General features: G+C 39.9%; 1 non-coding gene across 1 annotated transcript; it reads right to left on the bottom strand.

The window, feature by feature from the left end:
- Positions 1–11725: 11725 nt before the first annotated feature.
- Positions 11726–11829, bottom strand: LOC148574513 (small nucleolar RNA R71). The gene has a single exon (XR_015906628.1). It is a non-coding gene; the product is annotated as a small nucleolar RNA R71 (small nucleolar RNA).
- Positions 11830–25648: the final 13819 nt, after the last annotated feature.

Here is a 25648-nt window from a genome sequence, read left to right as displayed (position 1 = left end):
AGTTTAACCTTAAACTGAAGCTTAAACGTGTTCGACTACATGACTCTCCAGGGCTGCCATCTTCCATTTCCACGTTTAAGCTTCAGTTTAACCTTAAACTGAAGCTTAAACGTGCTTCTACAAAAGGCTTCACTGGAAGTGTCTGGCGTTTAAGCTGCAGTTTAAGCTTAAACTGCAACTTAAACGCCACTCTTGGAAAAGGTTTCTGGGCCAAAAATATTGCGGTTTAAGTTAGTCTTTGAGCACAAACATTAACTTAAACTTACTCTGGTATGAAACCCAATTGAATATCATGGTTTATGGGATTGGGCCTGAAGGATTGATGAGTCTGAAATTTCAATTTGTTGAGTCATGTATTATTATTTGATTATCACTAAGTTGGCTCAATGAATGTTACAGAATTTGGATCAGCAGCCTCATCAAGATTATGGATCATAAACCCAAAGCAAAAGGAAAGCAGGGAGAGGCCTCAAAGCCCAAGAAACACAACAGAAGCTCAATATAGAAAGTGTATAAATAGGATAGAATTTAAGTTAGGGGGGACTTTTACCTTCTCATTTTGCTAGTTTTCATATCTTTGTAATTGAATTCAGAGCTATGACTCACTAAACCCCCTTTCATTGGGTTAGGGAGCTCTATTGTAATTCAATGAATCAATAATAGTTTATCTTCTTCTTCAATATTTTCTCTTGAATTTTGTTAGAAAGCTTCTCGATCTAATTCCATTGGGTAGTTGTCTTGGGAAAGAAACTACCCATAATTGGAATCCTTCGGAACCTTGGGAAAGGAATGGAGGATTCATGCTAGAGAAGCTTTCTCACAGTGAATTGGATTGGGGTTTGGATGGATATTGTGACATGTAATCCTACCAAATTGTGGTTCATGAAACTGTGTGGTATAATCAGTGATCGAGCATCATCTCGTCTTATGAACATTTAAACCAAGGGATTGGGAATTTGTTTGTTTTTAGAGAGAATTGGTGAGCCAAGGGATTGGGATCCAATCATATAAGATTGCCAAGCAAAATTCAATGAACGCATTGGTTGAGGAAGAGATAAACATGTTTTGATTCGGAGATCTCAATATCTCCTATAACCCAATGAATTCCCCATTTCTGATTTCCACTTCTTTTTACATTCTGCAAATCAATTCATGCAATCACCCCCATTCCCTTTTAATTTTCAGCAATTTAGCTTCTGCTCTTTAATTCATGCAATTTAAGATTCCGCCATTTAAATTCCTTGTCATTTCAATTTCTTGTCATTTACGTTTCCCGCCAATTTTACATTCCGCAATTCTCATCTAAATCTTGATTCCGCTCAACTAGAACACACTTCTAATCCGAATTGCTCACTCAACCAATCCTTGTGGGATTCGACCTCACTCTATTGTGAGTTTTTACTTGACGATAACCGGTGCACTTGCCGGAAGGAATTTTGCCGATCGTGCAATTTCCTAAATCGTGGCATAACTAGTTTATGCATGCATCAGCAACCCAATTTTTATTTATCTAATTTTATTTTTCTTGTTCTTTCATGTTTTATTAGGTTCATGATCATGTGGAGTCACAAAAAAAATATAAAAATTGAAAACGGAATCAAAAATAGCAGAAGAAAAATCACACCCTGGAGGAAGACCTTACTGGCGTTTAAACGCCAGTAAGAAGCATCTGGCTGGCGTTCAACGCCAGAACAGAGCATGGTTCTGGCGCTGAACGCCCAAAATGGGCAGCATCTGGGTGTTTGAACGCCAGAATTGCACCCTGGAGAAGAGCTGGCGCTGAACGCCCAGAACAAGCATGGTTCTGGCGTTCAACGCCAGAAATGGGCAACAAATGGGCGTTCAACACCCAGAACAAGCACCAATCTGGCGCTGAACGCCCAGAGTTGTGTGCAAGGGCATTTTGCATGCCTAATTTGGTGCAAAGTTGTAAATCCTTGAATACCTCAGGATCTGTGGACCCCACAGGATCACCTCAGGATCTGTGGACCCTACAGGATCCTCACCTACCTCCACTCACTTCTTCTCACCCCTCTTTCACACAATCCCATAAACACTCTTCCCCAAAACTCTTCACCAATCACCTCAATCTCTCTTCCCTATCACCACTTCACCACTCACATCCATCCACTCTTCCCCATAAACCTACTTCATAAACCCCACCTACCTTCAAAATCCAAAATCAATTTCCCACCCAAAACCCACCCTTATGGCCGAACCTTACCCCCCTCCCTTCCATATATAAAGCCCTCCATTCTTCTTCATTTTCACACAACACAACCCTCTCTTCCCCTTCTTGGCCGAATACACCCCTCCCCCCTCTCCTCCATATTTTCTTCTTCTTCTTCATCTATTCTTTCTTCTCTTGCTCGAGGGCGAGCAATATTCTAAGTTTGGTGTGGTAAAAGCATAAGCATTTTGTTTTTCCATTACCATTGATGGCACCCAAGACCGGAGAATCCTCTAGAAAAGGGAAAGGGAAAACAAAAGCTTCCACCTTCGAGTCCTAGGAGATGGAAAGATTTATCTCCAAAGCTCATCAAGACCACTTCTATGATGTTGTGGCCAAGAAGAAGGTGATCCCTGAGGTCCCTTTCAAGCTCAAGAAGAATGAGTATCCGGAGATCCGACATGAAATCCAAAGAAGAGGTTGGGAAGTTCTAACAAACCCCATCCAACAAGTCAGCATCCTAATGGTTCAAGAGTTCTATGCCAATGCATGGATCACTAAGAACCATGATCAAGGTAAGAACCCAAACCCAAAGAATTATATTACAATGGTTTGGGGGAAATACTTAGATTTTAGTTCGAAAAATATGAGGTTGGCGTTTAACTTGCCTATGATGCAAGGAGATGCACGCCCCTACACTAGAAGGGTCAACTTTAATCAAAGGTTGGACCAAGTCCTCATGGACATATGTGTGGAAGGAGCTCAATGGAAGATTGACTCCAAAGGCAAGCCGGTTCAATTAAGAAGACTGGACCTCAAGCCTGTGGCTAGAGGATGGTTGGAGTTCATCCAACGCTCCATCATCCCCACTAGCAACCGATCTGAAGTTACTGTGGATCGGGCCATCATGATTTATAGCATCATGATTGAAGAGGAAGTAGAAGTTCATGAAGTCATCTCCCTTGAATTCTACAAAATAGCCGAAAAGCTCTCTCCTGGGGCAAGGCTAGCTTTTCCTCATCTTATTTGCCATCTATGTTACTCAGCTGGAGCTTTCATAGAAGGAGACATTCCCATTGAGAAAGAGAAGCCCATCACTAAGAAAAGGATGGAGCAAGCAAGAGAGCCCATTCATGGATCTCAAGAGACGCATGAAGCTCATCACCATGAGATCCCAGAGATGCCTTAAATGCATTTTCCTCCACAAAACTATTGGGAGCAAATCAACACCTCCCTAGGAGAATTAAGTTCCAACATGGGACAATTAAGGGTGGAACATCAAGAGCACTCCATCATCCTTCATGAAATAAGAGAAGATCAAAAAGCAATGAGGGAGGAGCAACAAAGACAAGGAAGAGACATAGAAGAGCTCAAGGACATCATCGGTTCCTCAAGAAGGAAACGCCACCATCACTAAGGTGGACTCATTCCTTGTTCTTATTTTCTATTTTTCGTTTTCTCTATGTTAAGTGCTTATCCATGTTTGTGTCTTCATTACGTGATCATTAGTATTTAGTAACTTTGTCTTAAAGTTATGAATGTCCTATGAATCCATCACCTCTCTTAAATGAAAACTGTTTTAATTCAAAAGAACAAGAAGTACATGAGTTTCGAATTTATCCTTGAACTTAGTTTAATTATATTGATGTGGTGACAATGCTTCTTGTTTTCTGAATGAATGCTTGAATAGTGCATATGTCTTTTGAAGTTGTTGTTTAAGAATGTTAAATATGTTGGCTCTTGAAAGAATGATGATAAGGAGACATGTTATTTGATAATCTGAAAAATCATAAAAATGATTCTTGAAGCAAGAAAAAGCAGCAAAGAACAAAGCTTGCAGAAAAAAAAATATATATAGCGAAAAAATAGAAAGAAAAAAAAAACAAGAGAAAAAGTAAGCAGAAAAAGCCAAAAGCTCTTAAAACCAAGAGGCAAGAGCAAAAAGCCAATAACCTTTAAAACCAAAAGGCAAGGGTAAATAAAAAGGATCCCAAGGCTTTGAGCATCAGTGGATAGGAGGGTCTAAAGGAATAAAATCCTGGCCTAAGCGGCTAAACCAAGCTGTCCCTAACCATGTGCTTGTGGCGTGAAGGTGTCAAGTGAAAACTTGAGACTGAGCGGTTAAAGTCAAGGTCCAAAGCAAAAGAAGAGTGTGCTTAAGAACCCTGGACACCTCTAATTGGGGACTTTAGCAAAGCTGAGTCACAATTTGAAAAGGTTCACCCAATTATGTGTCTGCGGCATTTATGTATCCGGTGGTAATACTGGAAAACAAAGTGCTTAGGGCCACGGCCAAGACTCATAAAATAGCTATGTTCAAGAATCATCATACTGAACTAGGAGAATCAATAACACTATCTGAACTCTGAGTTCCTATAGATGCCAATCATTCTGAACTCCAATGGATAAAGTGAGATGCCAAAACTATTCAAGAGGCAAAAAGCTACAAGTCCCGCTCATTTAATTGGAGCTATGTTTTATTGATAGTTTGGAATTTATAGTATATTCTCTTCTTTTTATCCTATTTGATTTTCAGTTGCTTGGGGACAAGCAACAATTTAAGTTTGGTGTTGTGATGAGCGGATAATTTATACGCTTTTTGGCATTGTTTTTAGTATGTTTTTAGTAAAATCTAGTTACTTTTAGGGATGTTTTCATTAGTTTTTATGTTAAATTCACATTTCTGGACTTTACTATGAGTTTGTGTGTTTTTCTATGATTTCAGGTATTTTCTGGCTGAAATTGAGGGACTTGAGCAAAAATCAGATTCAGAGGTTGAAGAAGGACTGCTGATGTTGTTGGATTCTGACCTCCCTGCACTCAAAGTGGATTTTCTGGAGCTATAGAACTCAAAATGGCGCGCTTTCAATTGCGTTGGAACGTAGACATCCAGGGCTTTCCAGCAATATATAATAGTCCATACTTTGGCCGAGTTTAAATGACGTAAAAGGGCATTGAACGCCAGTTCTACGCTGCTGTCTGGAGTTAAACGCCAGAAACACGTCACAAGCCAGAGTTGAACGCCAGAAATACGTTACAAACTGGAGTTCAACTCCAAGATTGACCTCTACACGTGTAACATTCAAGCTCAGCCCAAGCACACACCAAGTGGGCCCCAGAAGTGGATTTATGCATCAATTACTTACTTCTGTAAACCCTAGTAACTAGTTTATTATAAATAGGACTTTTTACTATTGTATTAGACATCTTTTATATCTTTTGATCATTTTTAGATCTCTAGACCTCCATGGGAGGCTGGCCACTCGGCCATGCTTACCCTATGTTCACTTATGTAATTTTTATACGGTAGAGTTTCTGCACTCCATAGATTAAGGTGTGGAGCTCTGCTGTTCCTCAAAGATTAATGCAAAGTACTACTGTTTTCCTATTCAATTCAACTTATTCCGCTTCTAAGATATTCATTCGCACTTCAACCTGAATGTGATGAACGTGACAAGCATCATCATTCCCTATGAACGCGTTCCTGACAACCACTTCCGTTCTACCTTAGATTGAATGAGTATCTCTTGGATCTCTTAATCAGAATCTTTGTGGTATAAGCTAGATTGATGGCGGCATTCATGAGAGTTCGGAAAGTCTAAACCTTATCTGTGGTATTCCGAGTAGGACTCTGGGAATGACTGTGATGAACTTCAAACTCGCGAGTGCTGGGCGTAGTGACAGACGCAAAAGGAGGGTGAATCCTATTCCAGTATGATCGAGAACCTCAGATGATTAGCCGTGCTATGACAGAGAATTTGGACCATTTTCGCAAGAGGATGGGATGCAGCCATTGACAAGGGTGATACCTCCAGACGATTAGCCATGCAGTGACAGCGCATCGAACCATTTTCCAGAGAGGATGAAAAGTAGCCATTGACAATGGTGATGTCCTTACATAAAGCCAGCCATAGAAAGGAGTAGGACTGATTGGATGAAGACAGCAGGAAAGCAGAAGTTTAGAGGGACGAAAGCATCTCTATACGCTTATTTGAAATTCTCACCAATGATACACATAAGTATTTCTATCCGTATTTTCTATCTATTTATTATTTATGTTCGAAAACTCCATAACTATTTTATATCCGCCTGACTGAGATTTACAAGGTGACCATAGCTTGCTTCAAGCCGACAATCTCCGTGGGATCGACCCTTACTCACGTAAGGTTTATTACTTGGACGACCCAGTGCACTTGCTGGTTAGTTGTATCGAAGTTGTGAATCAAAAACGATTTATTAAGACGTGCGTACAGAGTTTCTGGCGCCGTTGCCTGAGATCACAATTTCGTTCACCAAAAGCTTTCTAGTAAAATCAAGAGAAAAGATAGAAGAAGGAGAATGAAAACTAAAATTGATCCATCAAATTACAACAGAGCTCCCTAACCCAATGAAATGGGTTTAGTTGTTCATAGCTCTGGAAAATGAAAACAAAGATGGAGAATACATGCTGAAAGTAAAACTAGAAGTCTAGAGAAAGTAAATACAGAGAGTAGTTCTATGCCCAAAGGCTCCCTAAAGTTTCCAGTTCCCTAACTAATTCAAAGCTACTCCTATATATACTACTCTTCTGATCTTCTAGTTGGCTCTTCAAGTCTTGGGTATGGACCTTTGGATCCTGAGTTTGAAGCAGTTATCTTCTTCATTGGGCTTAGCTTTGCTTGCAGAGAGAAAGTGTGAAGTAGGTGGGGACTTTTAGCTTAGGACGTTAGTGGTGTTAACGTTAAGTGAAAGTGTGGGTTCGAGAACGTTAGTGACAATCACCTTTTTCACTAACGTTGCTCACCCAAGTATGAGCCACGTTAACCTCAACATTAGTGGCACAAACGTTACCACTAATGTTGCCTCTTGGTCCTTCGCACACATTATTGGGACTTACCTTTCCCAATAACGTTGATAAGCTTCCCCCTTCCCTACGTTAGAGTCCACGTTAACTTAGTTAACGTGGCTCTTAACGTAAGCTTGCCAATCCTTCGAGAACGTTAGTGACACTTACCTTTGTCACTAACGTTCCAATGTGCCCCTATTTCTTACGTTAGAGTCCATGTTAACTAGGTTAACGTGGCTTCTAACGTAGTCATGCTAGCCATCTCCAACGTTAGTGACAAAGGTGAGTGTCACTAACGTTGGCTCCTCATCTCTTTATCCACGTTAGCTTCCACGTTAACTAAGTTAACGTGGGAGTTAACGTTGCTCATGGTGGCTCTTGGTGGTTCACCCCAACGTTAGTGACAAAGGTAAGTGTCACTAACGTTGGCGACCAATTGCTCTCTCCACGTTAGCTTCCACGTTAACTAAGTTAACGTGGGAGTTAACGTGGCTTATGGAAGCTTGGCCAACGTTAGTGACAAAGGTGAATGTCACTAATGTTGGCTTCCCTTTTGCTTCTTAACGTTAGAAGCCACGTTAACTAAGTTAACGTGGCAACTAACGTGGCCAATTATGAGCTTGGTCCAACGTTAGTGACAAAGGGGAGTGTCACTAACGTTGGCCTTATTGTATTCTTCCACGTTAGAGTTCACGTTAACTTAGTTAACGTGACTCTTAACCTGGGCTTATGATGGCTTCGAGGGCGTTATTGGCGATTACCTTTCTCATTAACTTTCCAAGTTAGCACCCATTCCACGTTAGAGGTCACGTTAGTGGGACTAACGTGACTGCTAACATGGTTCTTCTTTGCTTCCTTTGTCCTGAAATCAAGCAACAAAATGCATCAAAGTTCTAGTCCAAGTCATGAGTCATGCATCATCCAATTTATCATATAATTCATGCAAAATTCTCATGAAATCATGTAAAGTGCACAATGTATGCTTGAATCAAAATGTAAGTGAATATCTACCCAAAACTAGCTTATTTTCTAAGAAAAGGCATGAAACTACCCTAAAAACAGTAAAGAAAAGGTCAGTGAAACTGGCCAAAATGCCCTGGCATCACTGCGCCGAGGATAGGTGATGCGCACGCGTAAATCACGCGCACGCGTGACCTGGCAAAAATCCAATCCACGCTCACGCGTGGACGACGCTCACGCGTGACTTTACAGCGACCTGTACGTATCAAAAATTGCTGAGGGCGATTTCTGGGCTGTTTGTGACCTAACTTTCGGTCCAGAAAACACATATTAGAGGCTATAAAGTGGGGGAATCCATTCATTCATAAACACAACTTTCATATTCACAATTTTAGGTTTTAGATGTAGTTTTAGAGAGAGAGAGAGGCTCTCTCCTCTCTCTTAGGTTTTAGAATTAGGATTTCTCTTGGTTTATGGTTATTTCTTCATTCCAGGTTCAATGTTCCTTTACTTTAGTTTCTCTTCTACTTTTAATTATTCTGTTACTTTAGTTTGTTTTTTTGCCAAATTGGTTCATGGATTCCTGATGCCAGGGCATTTTGGCCAGTTTCACTGACCTTTTCTTTACTGTTTTAGGATAGTTTCATGCATTTCTTAGGGAAATAAGCTAGTTTTGGGTAAATATTCAGTTATGCCTTGACTCAAGCATACATTGTACATTTTACATGATTTCATGAGAATTTTGCATAAGTTTAGTGACAAATATTATGTTGCATTACTCATGACTTGGACTAGAGCTTTGATGCACTTTGTTGCTTGATTTCAGGGCCAAAAAGGAGCAAGAAAAGGGGAGGTAACTTGCAAAGATTAATGAGAAAAGTGATTGCCAATAACACTCTCAAAAAGCCATCAATGCCCACGTTAGAGAGCCACGTTAACCAAGCTAACATGAACTCTAACGTGGAGAAAAGAAGTTGAGCCAACGTTAGTGAGACTCAACATTGTCACTAACGTTGGCACTTACTCATAAGTGGCGACGTTAGAAGCCACGTTAACCTAGTTAACGTGGCCTCTAACGTTAAGGGGGAGGGAGAGAAGCCAACGTTAGTGACACTCAACATTGTCACTAACGTTGGCCTATGGTGCTAAGTACCACGTTAACTCCCACGTTAACTTGGTTAACGTGGGAACTAACATAGAGGATGAAGAGTTGTCGACAACGTTAGTGACACTCAACATTGTCACTAACGTTGAAGCAACCACACAACCCCCAAGAGTCACGTTAACTTCCACGTTAACTTGGTTAACGTGGAAGCTAACGATGAGAAATGAAGGATGAGCCAACGTTAGTGACACTCAACATTGTCACTAACGTTGGGATGGCTAAAAGATGGCCACGTTAGAAGCCACGTTAACCTAGTTAACGTGGACTCTAACGTGACACCTAGGGGCACATTGGAACGTTAATGACAATGTTGAATATCACTAACGTTCTCAAAGGATGGCAAAGGCCACGATAGAAGCCACGTTAACCTAGTTAACGTGAGCTTTAACGAGAAGCAAGAAGGGGCACACTGGAACGTTAGTGACAATGTTGAGTGTCACTAACATTCTCGAAGGTTGATAAGGCAACGTTAAAAGCCACGTTAACCTAGTTAACGTGGGTTTTAACGTAAGGCAAAAGGGGTGCATTGGAACGTTAGTGACAATGTTAAGTGTCACTAACGTTCCCGAACTTGGACTTTCACTAAATGATTAACACTCCTTATGCCCTGAGCTTAAGTTTCTGCCCACTTCGCACTTTTTCTCTGCAAGTAAAGCCAAGCCCAATTAAAGAAAGGAACTGCTTCAAACTCAAGATCCAAAGGCCTAAGACTTGAAGAGTGAACTAGAAGCTGAGAAGAGTAGTATATATAGGAGTAGCTTTGAATTGTAAAAGAGTTCTGGAGGCTGAAGAATCACTCTCTGTATTTACTTTCTTTGCAATTTCTAGTTTTATGATGTATTCTCCATCTTTGTTTTCATTTTCAAGAGCTATGAACAACTAAACCCCTTTCATTGGGTTAGGGAGCTCTGTTGTAATTTGATGGATCAATACTAATTTTCATTGTTCTTCTTCTATCTTTCCTCTTGATTTTACTTGAAAGCTTTTGATCTTCATCCAATTGAGTAGTTATCTTGGAAGAGAAGCTATTCAAACTTGGATCTCTTTTGAACCTTGGAAGAGGAATGAAGAGATCAAGCTAGAAATGCTTTCTCATGCTGGACCAAATTGGGTTTGGATGGGTATGTGACTGTAACCCTCTCAATACTTGGTTTGGGAAATGCATGTGGTATAATCAGTGACCATACTTCATCTCTTCTCATGAGCAATTGACCAAGGAATTGACTATTGATCAAGATTTGAGAGATTGAATTGCAAGGAATTGTAATTCAATCACTTAAGATTGCCAAGGAGATCAATGAGGGCATTGATTGAGGAAGAGATGAAAATGAACTTGATCCAGAGAATTGCAACATCTCATAAGCCCAATGAACTCCCCATCTCTAATCTCACCCATTCTCTTTAATTTCTGCGATTTACTTTTATGAGCAAATCCCCCATTCCCATTTACAATTCTGCAATTTATTTTCAGTCATTTACTTCAGTCCTTTAATTCTAGCATTTACTTTTCTGTTATTTACATTCCCGCCATTTTATTTTCTGCAACTCTTAACCCAAATTCTGGATTCGCTCAACGAGAACATTCTTCTAATTAAAGTTGCTTGATCAATCAATCCCTGTGGGATTCGACCTCACTCTATTGTGAGTTTTTACTTGACGACAACTTCGGTACACTTGCCGAAGGGAGATTTGTTGAGAGACAAGTTTTCCCCGCATCAAGTTTATGGCGCCGTTGCCAGGGATTGATTGTGCATCAACAATGATTAGATTGGAAGATCACTAGATTGAGCATTTTATTTGTGTATTTCATTTTCTGTTTGATTGATTTACTTTTTGTTTTAGTTAAACTTCTTCCCTTCTCCATCTACTGTTTTTTTTCTTTGTTATTTTCAATTTTGTTTGCTAACCCACTAACTGTTTGATATATTGCATCACCCACAATTAACATCAATTCTGACATAAATACTATCTGCACCTATCTTCTCTGCTTGTACTTGTTGGTTGTATGACAGGGAGAAGAAGCAGGGCTTCAACTTCCTTTGATTCTGAACCAGAGAGAACCTTCCTTAGACTAAGGAGGGAGGCAAGAGGAAAACGAGTAGTTGGTGCTGAAGAAGAGGAGGAACAGTTTGAGGAATACTTTGAACCAAACATGGAAGAAAACATGGAAAATCATCATGAAGAAGAGACTCACAACCATGGCAGAGGAGGTGGAGCAAATCATGCTGCGGAGGATAGGAGAGTTTTGGGCTCTTACATTAATCCAAACCCAGGAAATTGTGGAAGTAGCATCCAAAAGCCAACAATCCATGCCAACAATTTTGAACTTAAACCACAGCTCATCACCCTTGTTCAGAATAACTGTTCGTTTGGAGGAGGTGTTCAAGAAGATCCCAACCAACATTTGACCACCTTCCTGAGAATATGTGACACAGTAAAATCTAATGGTGTTCATCCTGACGCCTATAGATTGCTCTTATTTCCCTTCTCACTCAGAGACAAGGCAGCCAAGTGGCTGGAATCCTTCCCAAGGGAGAGCATGACAACTTGGGAGGATGTGGTGAACAAATTCTTAGTAAGATTCTACCCTCCTCAACCAATCAATAGGCTGAGAGCTGAGGTTCAAACCTTCAGGCAACAGGATGGTGAGACTCTGTATGAAGCATGGGAGAGGTTCAAAGACTTAACAAGGAGGTGTCCACCTGACATGTTCAACGAATGGGTCCAGCTGCACATTTTCTATGAAGGGCTCTCTTATGAGTCAAAGAAGGCAGTAGACCATTCATCTGGAGGGTCTTTGAACAAGAAGAAGACCATTGAGGAAGCTATAGATGTTATTGAAACAGTAGCAGAAAATGACTACTTCTATGCTTCCGAAAGAGGGAACACAAGAGGAGTGATGGAGCTAAACAATGTAGATGCTCTGTTGGCCCAAAACAAGCTCATTACTCAGCAGCTGGCTGACCTCACCAAGAAGATGGAGATGAACCAAGTAGCAGCAATCTCCACTTCATCAACAACACAAGAAGGAGTAAACCAAGAAGCAGAAGGGAGTCAAGAGCAAGCCAACTACATTGGGAATTCACCAAGGAAAAACTATGATCCATACTCCAAGACTTACAACCCTGGATGGAGAAATCACCCGAACTTTGGGTGGGGAAGTGAGCAAGATCAAAACCAAGACCAGAGACTTTACAACTCCAACAACAATGCAGCTCACCAACAATTCACCCAGAGGACATCTCAACACCCCCACAACAACACTTCTCCACATACTTATCAAAACCAAAACAGCACATCTGCTCCGAACCACTCATCAATTGATGACAGGCTCTCTAAGATTGAAGCCCTACTTGAAGGAATAAGCCAAGAGATTCAAGAAAATAAGGTGTTCAAAGAGGAGGTGCGAGCCAATATTAAGAACCAGGGAGAAACCATTAGGAAGCTGGAATTCCAGGTGGGATATTTAGCTGAGAAGATTCCCAAACCTACTGATAGCTTCCCAAGTGACACTGAGAAAAACCCCAAGGGAGAAGCAAAGAAAGTAAGATGGGAAGATTGCAAAATGGTCACTACAAGTGATCAAGAGATTGAAGACAAGCAAGGAAAAATGTGCAAACAACCTGAAGACAACTCAACAAAGGAGGAGGATAGAGATCACAAAGAACCAGAAATCTCACAACAAGAGCTGCTGAAGCTCTATGCACCATTCCCTCAACTGCTCAATGGTGCTGTGGGAAAAAGAATATACTCAAGGTTCCTAGACTTGTTTGCATCTCTGCATGTGAACATACCATTCATCAAGGCAATTCAACAAATGCCTGCATTCATCAAGTATATGAAGGAACTTCTTCCCAGGAAAAGCTCACTCAAGGAAGGGCAGACTATAGTGATGAACAAGGAATGTAGTGCCCTTATTCAACCCGAGTTGCCTACAAAAAGAAGAGACCCAGGAAGTTTTCATATACCTTGTGCCATAGGAGAAAACATGTTCGACAGAGCACTATGTGATTTAGGGGCCAGCATCAACTTACTGCCCTTATCCCTGGTGAAGAGGCTACAGATCAATGAGATAATGCCCACAGATATCATTATCAGACTGGCTGACAAAACTCAAAAGCAAGCAATAGGAGTGGTGGAAAATGTGTTGCTAAAGGTTGGGAAGTACTTTCTCCCAACAGACTTTGTCATTCTGGACATGGAAGAAAGTCACACTCACCCAATCATACTGGGAAGACCATTTCTAGCTACGGCTAGAGCACTTATCGATGTAGAGAAAGGGGAGCTAATATTGAGAATCCATGATGAACAACTCAGCTTCAATGTTTTCAACTTCTCACAAGAGACAGATCAAGAGGACAAGGAACTAAGCACAAATGATAAGGAGACATTGAAGGAGGAGACAAGCACTGAAGCACAGCTAGTTCATTCTGAAACCCCCTCAATTGATAAACAAGGAAAACAGCAACTGCCATAGCTCAAGGAAAAATTGGAGGAACCCAAACCTTTAGAGGCAAGTGAAGACAGCATCACAACTCCTTGGAGAAAAGAGGTCACCAAGGGGAAGGAAACCTCAAAAGAAACAAAGAAGAAGGTACCAAGGAGATGGAGGAACAAGAAGATCCCTACGGAAGACTTCTCTCCAGGGGATAGAGTTGTCTCAGCCTACTTCCCAGATATTCCCCCTAATCTCCCTACTGTGCCATCTCAATTACCCAAGGTCTTCACTATCAACAGAGTTCTTTCCCTGGAACATGTGGAAATCATTGATCCAACCAATGGATACAAGTCCACAGCAAGAGGGGAGGACTTTAAGCACTACCAACCACCGTGATGAAAGAAAAACGTCAAGCTAGTGACGCTAAAGAAGCGCTTCATGGGAGGCAACCCATGTTTTATATGCTTTCAGATGATAATGAATAAGTCAATCTTTATGAGCTTCAATCCAAACTTAACAAACAATTGGTGAAAATCCTCTTATGCAGAATATAGTGAGGAACAAGTTTGGTGTTCAAAGCAAACCAAGTTGCATGCTAGCCTTGGGAGCTTTGAACACAAAACCTTCATCAGAGTGCTTCAAACTAAGTTTGGTGTCACCCCATGGTGCCACCAAAATGCATATAAGGAACCACCAATAGTTAGTTAGTTAGTTGAAATTCATAAACAAACAATCAAATCCTTTCTTTCAATTTATTCTAGCCGTAGAGTTTTAATTTTCTTATATATTAATTCCCTTATTTCAAATCTTTATAGGAAAAGAAAAGAAGCATGAAAAGGGATTGATTGGACAATTAAATGGGGGAGATTTCGCCACTTAATGAAGAGCACTACACACATGTCTCAAGAGGGAACGCATGGGGAAACGCTGCCATGCAACATTGGAGAAAGAAGAACCTTGGAGACCGAACCAATCACTCTCATTAAAGTGATGATCCTTGTCTTCCCTTCATAAACAACCCCATCCGTTCATCTAGTAAACATTCATGCAATCCACACCCTTCATCCACTCATGATTTTCTTATATAAGTGAACCGTAGTGCATGCTCACTCCTCACATTCAAATCCCCACTCTCCACACTTCTATTGGCACACTAAACCCTTCATCACAAATTGCTTTAACCAACCCTCTCTTCATCTATCCGAAGCCTCAAACCCCCTCAAACAACAATTCAAGTCATGGCATCATCAAGCTCAAAGAGGCAAAAGAGGAAGGGGCCTATGGAGAGTGCTCCTTTTGATGACAAGAGATTCAAGGCTGCCTTTCATGAGCATGAATTTGAGCGGATAAGTGCCAGAAGGATATTGTCAGAATTAATCTTCCAAATCAATGCCAATGAATCACCACAGATTTGGAGAAAAATCGAACAGAGGGGGTGGCAATTGCTCACCAGTCCAGAGGGGAAGATCAATGAAAATCTCATCAAAGAATTCTATGCAAATGCAGTTAGAGAGGATAAGACCCAAGCCCCAACCTTCAAAAGTTATGTGAGAGGAAGAGAGGTGGACTTCAGCCCAAGTGCCATCACAAGAGCTCTTCAATTGAAATCACCTCATTTTGATGAGGAGAGTTATCAGGCAAGGATAAGTAGAAGCCCCGATAAGGATGAGCTCTTAGATATAGCATCAGATATCTGTGTCATAGCCGCTGACTGGGAGAGGTACTCAGATGGGAGACCAAAATTCATAAAAAGGGGGGACCTTCACCCTGAAGCCAAAGGGTGGTTTGAGCTTGTAAGGAGGTCCATCCTACCAGCTGCTAACAATTCGGAAGTTAACGTCAATCGAGCCACTATGGTACAATGCTTAGTACAAGGTGGGAAAATCAAGGTGCATGAGCTCATTGCCGAAGGGATTCAAGAGGCAGCTGAGAAAGCTGACTCAGGAGCCAGACTTTGGTACCCCAGCACCATTCTCCGCTTGTGCAACAAGGCCAAAGTAGTATTTGAGGACAGCAGCCCAGACTGGGTAAACCCAGGGAGGCCAGTCACACTCGAGCGAATGGTCTATACCACACCGGCTCAGCAACTAAGAAGGCCACATATAGGAAGGCAAAGGACCTAGGAAGAAGCTCATCAAGAGGAATACCATCAGGAAGAACATCAACAAGAAGAGTATCATGACCCAGCCAACTTGAATATGACTCACCTTCTAAGAGCCATTGAGGATTTAGGACAGAGACATATGGAAGGACAAGAGCAATTACTGAACCGGCTGAACCAACAGGAAGCATGGCAAAAACAACAAATGGAGCAGCAGCAGGAACACTACTCTCAGCTCACTCAAGCCATCAACCAAGTGAATGAAAGACAAGAGCTTCAAGAGAAGCACTTGCAAGAGCTCAACCAGCGGCAGATAGCCCAAATGAAAACTTTCAATGAATTCAGTGTACTCAATGAAGGAAGGCAACTACATAGGGAGGAGTTCTATGTAAACACTCAAGCCGAGTTGAACTACATGACCAGTAATATGCATCATCTACACTATGCCATCCCTGCATATGATGAAGTTCAAAAAAAATTTGTAGAACAAGAAGAGAGAAAAGTGAAACAACAAAAGGAGGCACTCAAGAAGAAGATGGAAGATAGTGGTTTCTGGAGAAAGCTGCTTGGAAAAGGCAAAGGAAGTGGAAGTACAAGTACTCAAGAGAGACACAATGAGGATAAATAAGGATGGGAGCATGGACATCCACATGAATGAAAGGTGGTGGAGTTCTTTTTAGTCCATCTTTTCTATGCTTTAAATAAGAAAGATCTTGTATGAAATAGAACATGCTTCCATGTTATGTTTAAATATTTCTTTTAATTCTGTCTTTTAAGTTTTTCCTTCTGAAGAAGTCCATGATTTCTGGTTTAAATGTCACTGCACCATCACTTAACCTACTTGTAAGCTTATCCCTTTAAATCAAATAAAAAGAGAATGAGTATAATTGTAAAAGACCAGAGTGGAGTTTATATTGTGGAAGTGCATTCATGAATCTTTGGGGTAGTCATAAGTTAGCTAAGTTGGTTCAACCACAAGGCTAGGAGGACAACTATCTATCCTGAATACTTTGCTTTGGATACACTCATGAGACTAAGTTAATAACAAGATCCTAATAAGAGAAAAGGGAAAGAACAATGGAAGTGAAAAACAAAAGAAAAAGAGTAAGCAATAAGGCTAGGCATCAATGGTTTTAAGCTTGAGGCAAGTGTCTGTGGTGCTCCTGTGTGAGGGATCTACTTGGATGAATAAGCTCTTAGGGGTGCCTTATCACTTGATAACTTGGGTTAACTAACTCGGGATTATCAGCTGAAAGTCCACTATCAAGAGTAACCCTCACTACAGAGCATTTAGTAACCCAAAGAGGTGCTGGACACCAAGGTCTCAAGAAAAGAAAATAAATAAACTAAATGCTTGTAGTGTGTATGTATGGGGGATAGGCTTGAGGGAGTAAGTCCTTAGGGGTGTCTCAACACCTAGCACCTTGAACCAACTGGTTCGGGAGTGTTGGCTGAAAACTTATCTTAAAGAGTTGCCCCCTTACAGAGCACCTAGCCTAAATAACACAAACAACCCTTGTAATAACAATAAAAGGATCAATGAATAAAAGTCTCATGGGATATGAACAAAGTGGGTGTTTTAGGACAGGATAAAGGTCTGAAAGCCAGTAATGGAATGAACCTAAGTTGCTATGCATGAAACCACCATAAAATCAGTAATATGACTTCCACAACGATGATTCATTCCTTTAGATATTCATTTCATCATTCTCTTGTTCCAGTACTTGCTTAGGGACAAGCAAGTTTTAAGTTTGGTGTTGTGATGCCAGGGCATTTTGGCCAGTTTCACTGACCTTTTCTTTACTGTTTTAGGATAGTTTCATGCATTTCTTAGGGAAATAAGCTAGTTTTGGATAAATATTCAGTTATGCCTTGACTCAAGCATACATTGTACATTTTACATGATTTCATGAGGATTTTGCATAAGTTTAGTGACAAATATTATGTTGCATTACTCATGACTTGGACTAGAGCTTTGATGCACTTTGTTGCTTGATTTCAGGGCCAAAAAGGAGCAAGAAAAGGGGAGGTAACTTGCAAAGATTAATGAGAAAAGTGATTGCCAATAACAATCTCAAAAAGCCATCAATGCCCACGTTAGAGAGCCACGTTAACCAAGCTAACGTGAACTCTAACATGGAGAAAAGAAGTTGAGCCAACGTTAGTGACACTCAACATTGTCACTAACGTTGGCACTTACTCATAAGTGGCCACGTTAGAAGCCACGTTAACCTAGTTAACGTGGCCTCTAACGTTAAGGGGGAGGGAGAGAAGCCAACGTTAGTGACACTCAACATTGTCACTAACGTTGCCCTATGGTGCTAAGTACCACGTTAACTCCCACGTTAACTTGGTTAACGTGGGAACTAACGTAGAGGATGAAGAGTTGTCGACAACGTTAGTGACACTCAACATTGTCACTAACGTTGAAGCAACCACACAACCCCCAAGAGTCACGTTAACTTCCACGTTAACTTGGTTAACGTGGAAGCTAACGATGAGAAATGAAGGATGAGCCAACGTTAGTGACACTCAACATTGTCACTAACATTGGGATGGCTAAAAGATGGCCACGTTAGAAGCCACGTTAACCTAGTTAACGTGGACTCTAACGTGAGACCTAGGGCCACATTGGAACGTTAGTGAAAATGTTGAATGTCACTAATGTTCTCGAAGGATGGCAAAGGCCACGTTAGAAGCCACGTTAACCTAGTTAACGTGAGCTTTAACGAGAAGCAAGAAGGGGCACACTGGAATGTTAGTGACAATGTTGAGTGTCACTAACGTTCTCGAAGGTTGATAAGGCAACGTTAAAAGCCACGTTAACCTAGTTAACGTGGGTTTTAACGTAAGGCAAAAGGGGTGCATTGGAACGTTAGTGACAATGTTAAGTGTCACTAACGTTCCCGAACTTGGACTTTCACTAAATGATTAACACTCCTTACGCCCTGAGCTTAAGTCTCTGCCCACTTCGCACTTTCTCTCTGCAAGTAAAGCCAAGCCCAATTAAAGAAAGGAACTGCTTCAAACTCAAGATCCAAAGGCCCAAGACTTGAAGAGTGAACTAGAAGCTGAGAAGAGTAGTATATATAGGAGTAGCTTTGAATTGTAAAAGAGTTCTGGAGGCTGAAGAACCACTCTCTGTATTTACTTTCTTTGCAATTTCTAGTTTTATGATGTATTCTCCATCTTTGTTTTCATTTTCAAGAGCTATGAACAACTAAACCCCTTTCATTGGGTTAGGGAGCTCTGTTGTAATTTGATGGATCAATACTAATTTTCATTGTTCTTCTTCTATCTTTTCTCTTGATTTTACTTGAAAGCTTTTGATCTTCATCCAATTGAGTAGTTATCTTGGAAGAGAAGCTATTCAAACTTGGATCTCTTTTGAACCTTGGAAGAGGAATGAAGAGATCAAGCTAGAAATGCTTTCTCATGCTGGACCAAATTGGGTTTGGATGGGTATGTGACTGTAACCCTCTCAATACTTGGTTTGGGAAATGCATGTGGTATAATCAGTGACCATACTTCATCTCTTCTCATGAGCAATTGACCAAGGAATTGGCTATTGATCAAGATTTGAGAGATTGAATTACAAGGAATTGTAATTCAATCACTTAAGATTGCCAAGGAGATCAATGAGTGCATTAATTGAGGAAGAGATAAAAATGAACTTGATCCGGAGAATTGCAACATCTCCTAAGCCCAATGAACTCCCCATATCTAATCTCACCCATTCTCTTTAATTTCTGCGATTTACTTTTATGAGCAAATCCCCAATTCCCATTTACAATTCTGCAATTTATTTTCAGTCATTTACTTCAGTCCTTTAATTCTAGCATTTACTTTTCTGTTATTTACATTCCCGCTATTTTATTTTCTGCAACTCTTAACCCAAATTCTGGATTCGCTCAACTAGAACATTCTTCTAATTAAAGTTGCTTGATCAATCAATCCCTGTGGGATTCGACCTCACTCTATTGTGAGTTTTTACTTGACGACAACTTCGGTACACTTGCCGAAGGGAGATTTGTTGAGAGACAAGTTTTCCCCGCATCAATTCCTATGTTTAATTTTATTTCCTATTTAATATAAATTGAGGTATTTCAGATTTAAGATTGCTTTTATCTATTTATGATATAAATAATTTGGATTTTTCCCTTTTGGCTTTGGTTGAGTAATTGGTGACACTTGAGTTATCAAACTCAGCTGTTGATTAAAAATTGGGATTTGCTAATTGATTTGGATCCCTTTAAAGCTAGTCTTTCCATAGGAGTTGACTAGGACTTGAGGAATCAAATTAATTAGTCCACTTGACTTTCCTTTATTTAGTAAGGGTTAACTAAGTGGGAGCAATAACAATTCTCATCACACCTGATAAGGATAACTAGAATGGGATTTTCAGTTCTCATACCTTACCAAGAGTTTTCTTAATTATTAATTTATTTTTCTTGTCATTTGATTTACTTGTTCTTTAATTCAAAAACCCCCAAAAATATACCTTTTTCCATAACCAATAATAAATCATACTTCCCTGCAATTCCTTGAGAGACGACCCGAGGTTTAAATACTTCGGTTATAAATTTTATTGGGTTTTGTTACTTGTGACAACCAAAGTTTTTGTAGAAAGGATTCTCTATTGGTTTAGAAGCTATACCTACAATGTGATTATTTTTATAAAATTCTTTACCTTCAGAAAATTCGATCGTTCAAAATGGCGCCGTTGCCGGGGAATTGCAAACGTGTGCCTTATTATTGGTTATTGTAAATATTTGCTTTTTCGTTTCTTTGTTAGTGTTTCTAGTTTTAAGAGTTTATTTTCATTAACTTTTATTAGTTTTTATTTTCTTTAGCTACTATGAATTCTCACTCGTCTGGCTTTAAGTTTGGTTCCAATGTTGTTGTAAGGAATGGAAGCTATAATGATAACAGGCATCAAGGTTGGAAGAATCAAAGATGGAAGGAGTTACAAGTATTTGATCAACCCTCTTCGCAACAACCCCCTCCAATGCGCTATAACCAACAACCATTATGTGATGCATACCAAGATAATAGTTATGGTGGACCTTTCGTGACAAACCACCTCCACCAAATTACTATGGTCAAGAGCCATTCCATGGAGCGTACCAAGATGATGAATATAGTGGACCCCCTTGTAGTTACCAACAAGCCCCACCATATGCTTATGAACCACCTCCCCAACATACCTTTGAACCACCATACTCACAAGCCCCTTTACACCATTCACCTCCATATGACCCCAACCCTTATCCACCATACCAACCACCCTATGAACCGTATGAACCATACATAGAGCCACCCCAATTCCAACCCAATTACTCTCAAGCACCACTACCTTCATATACACCATGTCCATATCCATCAATCCAAGAGCACTATGGTCCTACTTATGATAGCCAAGCGCAACAAAAATCACAGGATCGTCTCAAGAAAACAGTGGATCAATTTCATGTAACCCTTCATCAACTGGAGTAAGCGATAAATCAATTAGCTTCTCGATGTTCGGACACTCAAGGAACACCCATGGCTTCATGTGGAGAATCTAATGAAGAACGTAGCATGAAGGAGACACTAGAAATTTCGGTAGAGAGTGAGCAGCATGACTTTGTATTGGAACAATTGGAGGAAGCCGTAATTGTTAAAGAGGAAGAAGTGGTCGAAGACTTAGGAGATGCGGAACGTCCATGGGAAAGCCCAGTCATAGAGCCCCCTTCTAAGGAGTTTGAATTTGATGTTGAGGAGGGTGTACAACCTCCAAGGCATATCATGGTTGAAGACTTTTGAAGGGGATGATCAAGAGATGGATTCAATCATTGATGAATTCTTATCTACATTTGAATCCTCTCCCATTGGACTTGACATGGAGATTAAAGAAGAAGAAGCACAACCTCCCATGCCCTTGGTAAATAATAAAGAAGAGATTGAATTGGAAGAAAGCTACCAAGAGGAAGAGGTTGAAATTGAAGAAGCTTGCAAGGAGGTGGAAGTTGTCAAGGAAGAGCTCAAGGGAATGGAGCTGGAAATCACTTTGCCAAATTTATTGGAGACCTCTCCCCCAAAGCCATCATCATCCATTCCTTCATTCAAGTGGGTAAAATTTTCATCTCTAAGCTTAATTAGCCCACTTGAATATGCTTTGCTTGAGACGGATATGCAACTTAGAGCTCTTTATGGCTATAAGAGTAAGAGGAAGATGGTTAGTGGTAAGAGTTGTCATCCCTGAATTATTCTTTGATTAGCTTGGGTGGATTAGTGTGTAAATTCTAAGTGTAGGGGGAATTTTGGGAAGCATTGGTGATAAAGGCATGAACTCTTTGTGAAAAATCTTTTGGGCAATTAGGTAATGCTCATGCATTTCACTAATTAAAACATATGCACTCATAGTTCTTTAAAAAAAACTTGTACATAACAAAATACGAATAAAATGGTAAATAAAGGATGCATATGCCATGTTTGAAAAGCAAATGCATGAGTGAAGTGAGATGGAAAAAAGAAAAGAATAAAAGTGGGTAGAAAGGTTGTATTGTTATGTGTACATAGGTGATGTAGAATTAGGTGGACGCTCAAGCTAATCAAAGAACTAATTCTTTAAGTCCACTTAACCATATTTCATCCTACCTAACCCTAGTCCCATTACATCCCTCTAAAGACCTCATGATACTTGTAATTCATGCATTAAATACTAGTTGACTGTTAGATGACTTGCAAATCTTTGAAAAGCATGATAAAAGGGGAATTGAGTGGTTAAACCCTAAACACTGAGCGAATTGAGTGGATACAAATCTGGTGAGGGGTTCGATCGCTCAATTCTATGTTGTTACACCTCATATTGCATCTTCTTACAAGTTGTTTAATTGGAATGTTTGGATAACTTCAATTCAACTCTTTGGACATTGATCCTAGTGTATGAACTCTTTGCATTGGCCCTAAAGTTTTCTTGTGATGGATTGGAATTTCATGGTTTGTTTCTACCAACTCTCATCATAGTACATCTTGGTGATTAGTCTTAGGATAGTTGCATGCATTTAAGTAGTATATAGCATAAGTCATTTTCCCTTTTATATATCTCCTTTGTGTGTGTTTAGCATGAGGACATGCTAGTGTTTAAGTGTGGGGAAATTGATGAATCCATATTTGATGATGATTTTTGGTTAGAATTGGATGGATTTTCATCATATAAACTTGCACTTATTCCCTTGAAAAGCATGCTTTTGAACTTTCCTTCCAAATTGCACTTGATTATGAAAATATGCTCTTTTGTGCTTAATCTAATCTATTTTATTCTATTTGCCTTCTGAAGAACTGAAGATTGATGGTTTAGAGGTTATAGTAAACTCTCGTTGTAAGTATAGTTACTAAACCAAGCAATCAACCTTTCTTACAAAAGTCTTGGTTGTCACAAGTAACAAACCCCTTAAAATTGATAACCGAGTATTTAAACCTCGGGTCGTCTTCTCAAGGAATTGCAGGGAGGTATGTTCTTATTATTGGTTATGAGTTTGTAAATTGGGGTTTCGGAAGTAAGGTGGGAATATGTTATATGACAAATAATTTAAATGGCAATTAAAAATAAATAAATAGCTGCAAGGCAAACTCTTGGCAAGGTATGAGAATTTGGAAGTCCAGACTTAGTTATTCTTATCAACAACAATGAAAGTTGAATCTTAATTCCACTTAGTTAACCTTTACTAAAGCAAAGGAAAGTCAAGGGACAAATTGATTTGATCTTCGAATCCTATTTATTTCCTAAGAAAAGATTGGGATTGTTGAAGTTCAACTCAATTGGCAAGATAACAATTAACAATTATGCTGTTGAATTGGATAACTCCTGAGTTACTGATTTCTTAACCAAAACCAAAAGGAAAAGAGTAAATCTACTGGAATAAAAATGTCTTCAGATGGGAAGCAGTAATCATGTAAATAAAAGAAAGCAATCATGAATTGAAATAGCTCAAATAACATTAATTAAGAAAATTATATGTAACATGGAAGAGTTCATAAATTAAATAAAAATAAAGAACCTGGGATTGAGAGTCACTCCTAAAACTAAGAGAAGTCCTAAATCCTAAGAGAGAGAGGAGAGAACCTCTCTCAAAACTAATCTAAATCATGAGAAGTGAATTATATGAGCCTCCCTTATGAATGGATGCATTCTTCCACTTTATAGCTTCTAATTTGTGTTTTCTGGGCCGAGAACTGGGTCAGAAACAGCCCAGAATTCGCTGGTCTTGAATTCAATCACGCTGAATTTCTGTCACTGCGATGTGGCCGCATGGAGCACGCGGTCGCATCACCTAGCATTAGGGAAACCATAACATATTATATATCAAATCGAAGCTCCGAACGTTAGCTTTCCAACGCAACTGGAACCGTGTCGTTTGGACCTCTGTAGCTAAAGTTATAGCCGTTTGAGTGCGAAGAGGTCAGGCTGGACAGCTTAGCAATTTCTCCAACTTCTTGTATTCCTTCCACTTTTGCATGCTTCCTTTCCATCCTCTGAGCCATTCCTGCCCTGTAATCTCTGAAATTACTTAACACACATATCAAGGCATCTAATGGTGATAAGAGAGGATTAATATTAGCAATTATAAGTCCAAAGAAGCATGTTTTCAATCATAGCACATAATTAGGAAGGCAAATGTAAAACCATGCAAATAGTATGAATAAGTGGGTAAAGAGTTAATAAAATCCACTCAGTTGAGCACAAGATAAACCATAAAATAGTGGTTTATCACCTTCTATTCGATTCCTTGATGTTGTTTGTGAGTGATTCCAGGTGTATTAGGTAGGAATGGGTTGGAGAAAATGGAAGAAGAGCATGCAAAGTGAAGGAAACATCAAGAATCAAAGGAGATGAGCTCAGAGACGTGTGCGTGCGCACAGGTATACCTGTATACCTATGCGTACACACAGCTGCCCAATCAGAGCGCGTGGATTGCTTTGAGCGCGTCGCACGCCCAGTCAAGCATCGCCTAGTGTGCGTGCGCACGGCTACCTGTGTGTACGCACAGGACTAGATTTCTCGCGAAGTGTGCGGACGCACGCATCTGTGCGTCTGCACAGGTTTTCGCACATGACTTCATTAAAATAGCATGTGACTCGTGATTTGGGGGCTTTGGAGGCCCATTTCTGAAGTCTTCTAGCTCATATTGGAGGGGAAACGAGAGACATAAGATAGCATATCATTAGGATAGTTATAGGAGTAGTAGTAGGAAGCTTTTAGCTAGTTTTTCTCTAAGTTTTTCATCATCTCTATTAGGGTTTTACATTCAAGTGCCATTTCCATTTTTGATCTTGGATTTTGCTAGCTTTCATTGTAAGTATTCTCTTGTTATTTCCTTTTATAGTTACATTGTCATTACTCTTTCTTCTAATTCAAGTTATAGTTCAATTTTGCCTCTAGCAATTTTAATTTCTTGTTGATGAATTTGATGCTTAATGTTTATTTCATGCTTTCTTGTGTTATTCTTGTTGATTGAGATCAATTGTGACTTTTAGTTTCAAGCTATTTCTCATTTTCTCTATGTTTAAGGTTTTTTCCCACCAAGTGTTTGACAAAATATCAAACATAGTTTTAGGCTAAATTTTTGGTTATTGGCTTGGATTAAGTGAGCAATTGGGTTTCTAGAGTTGGAATGTCCAACATTTAGTTTCAATTCTTGGATTGTTAATTGTTCTTGTTCCCACTAACGCTAATTTGTAGCTAAAGTAATTAGCAAGCAATTTAGGATTTGTGGATTGGGAACACTTATGCTCATTTAACTTACTTTCTGATGTGAGGGTTGATAAAGTGAGACTAATCCATCATAATTGTCATAGTTTTGGTTCCAACAAGGAAAGGACCCTTAGCTCACTCCAAGCCAAGACTCTTTTTGATGCTTTTAATCTTTCATACAATTCCATGTTAATCTCTTTTATCTTTACACCATCAGTGAGGGTTCAATGCTTAATTCCATGTTCCCTACTTT

Source organism: Arachis ipaensis, chromosome B2, assembly GCF_059453495.1.
Source record: "Arachis ipaensis isolate K30076 ecotype BB chromosome B2, ASM5945349v1, whole genome shotgun sequence".
NCBI classification, from domain to species: Eukaryota; Viridiplantae; Streptophyta; class Magnoliopsida; order Fabales; family Fabaceae; genus Arachis; species Arachis ipaensis.
The sequence above is the reverse complement of the archived record's forward strand: the minus strand, read 5'-3'. Positions and strand labels throughout refer to the sequence as shown.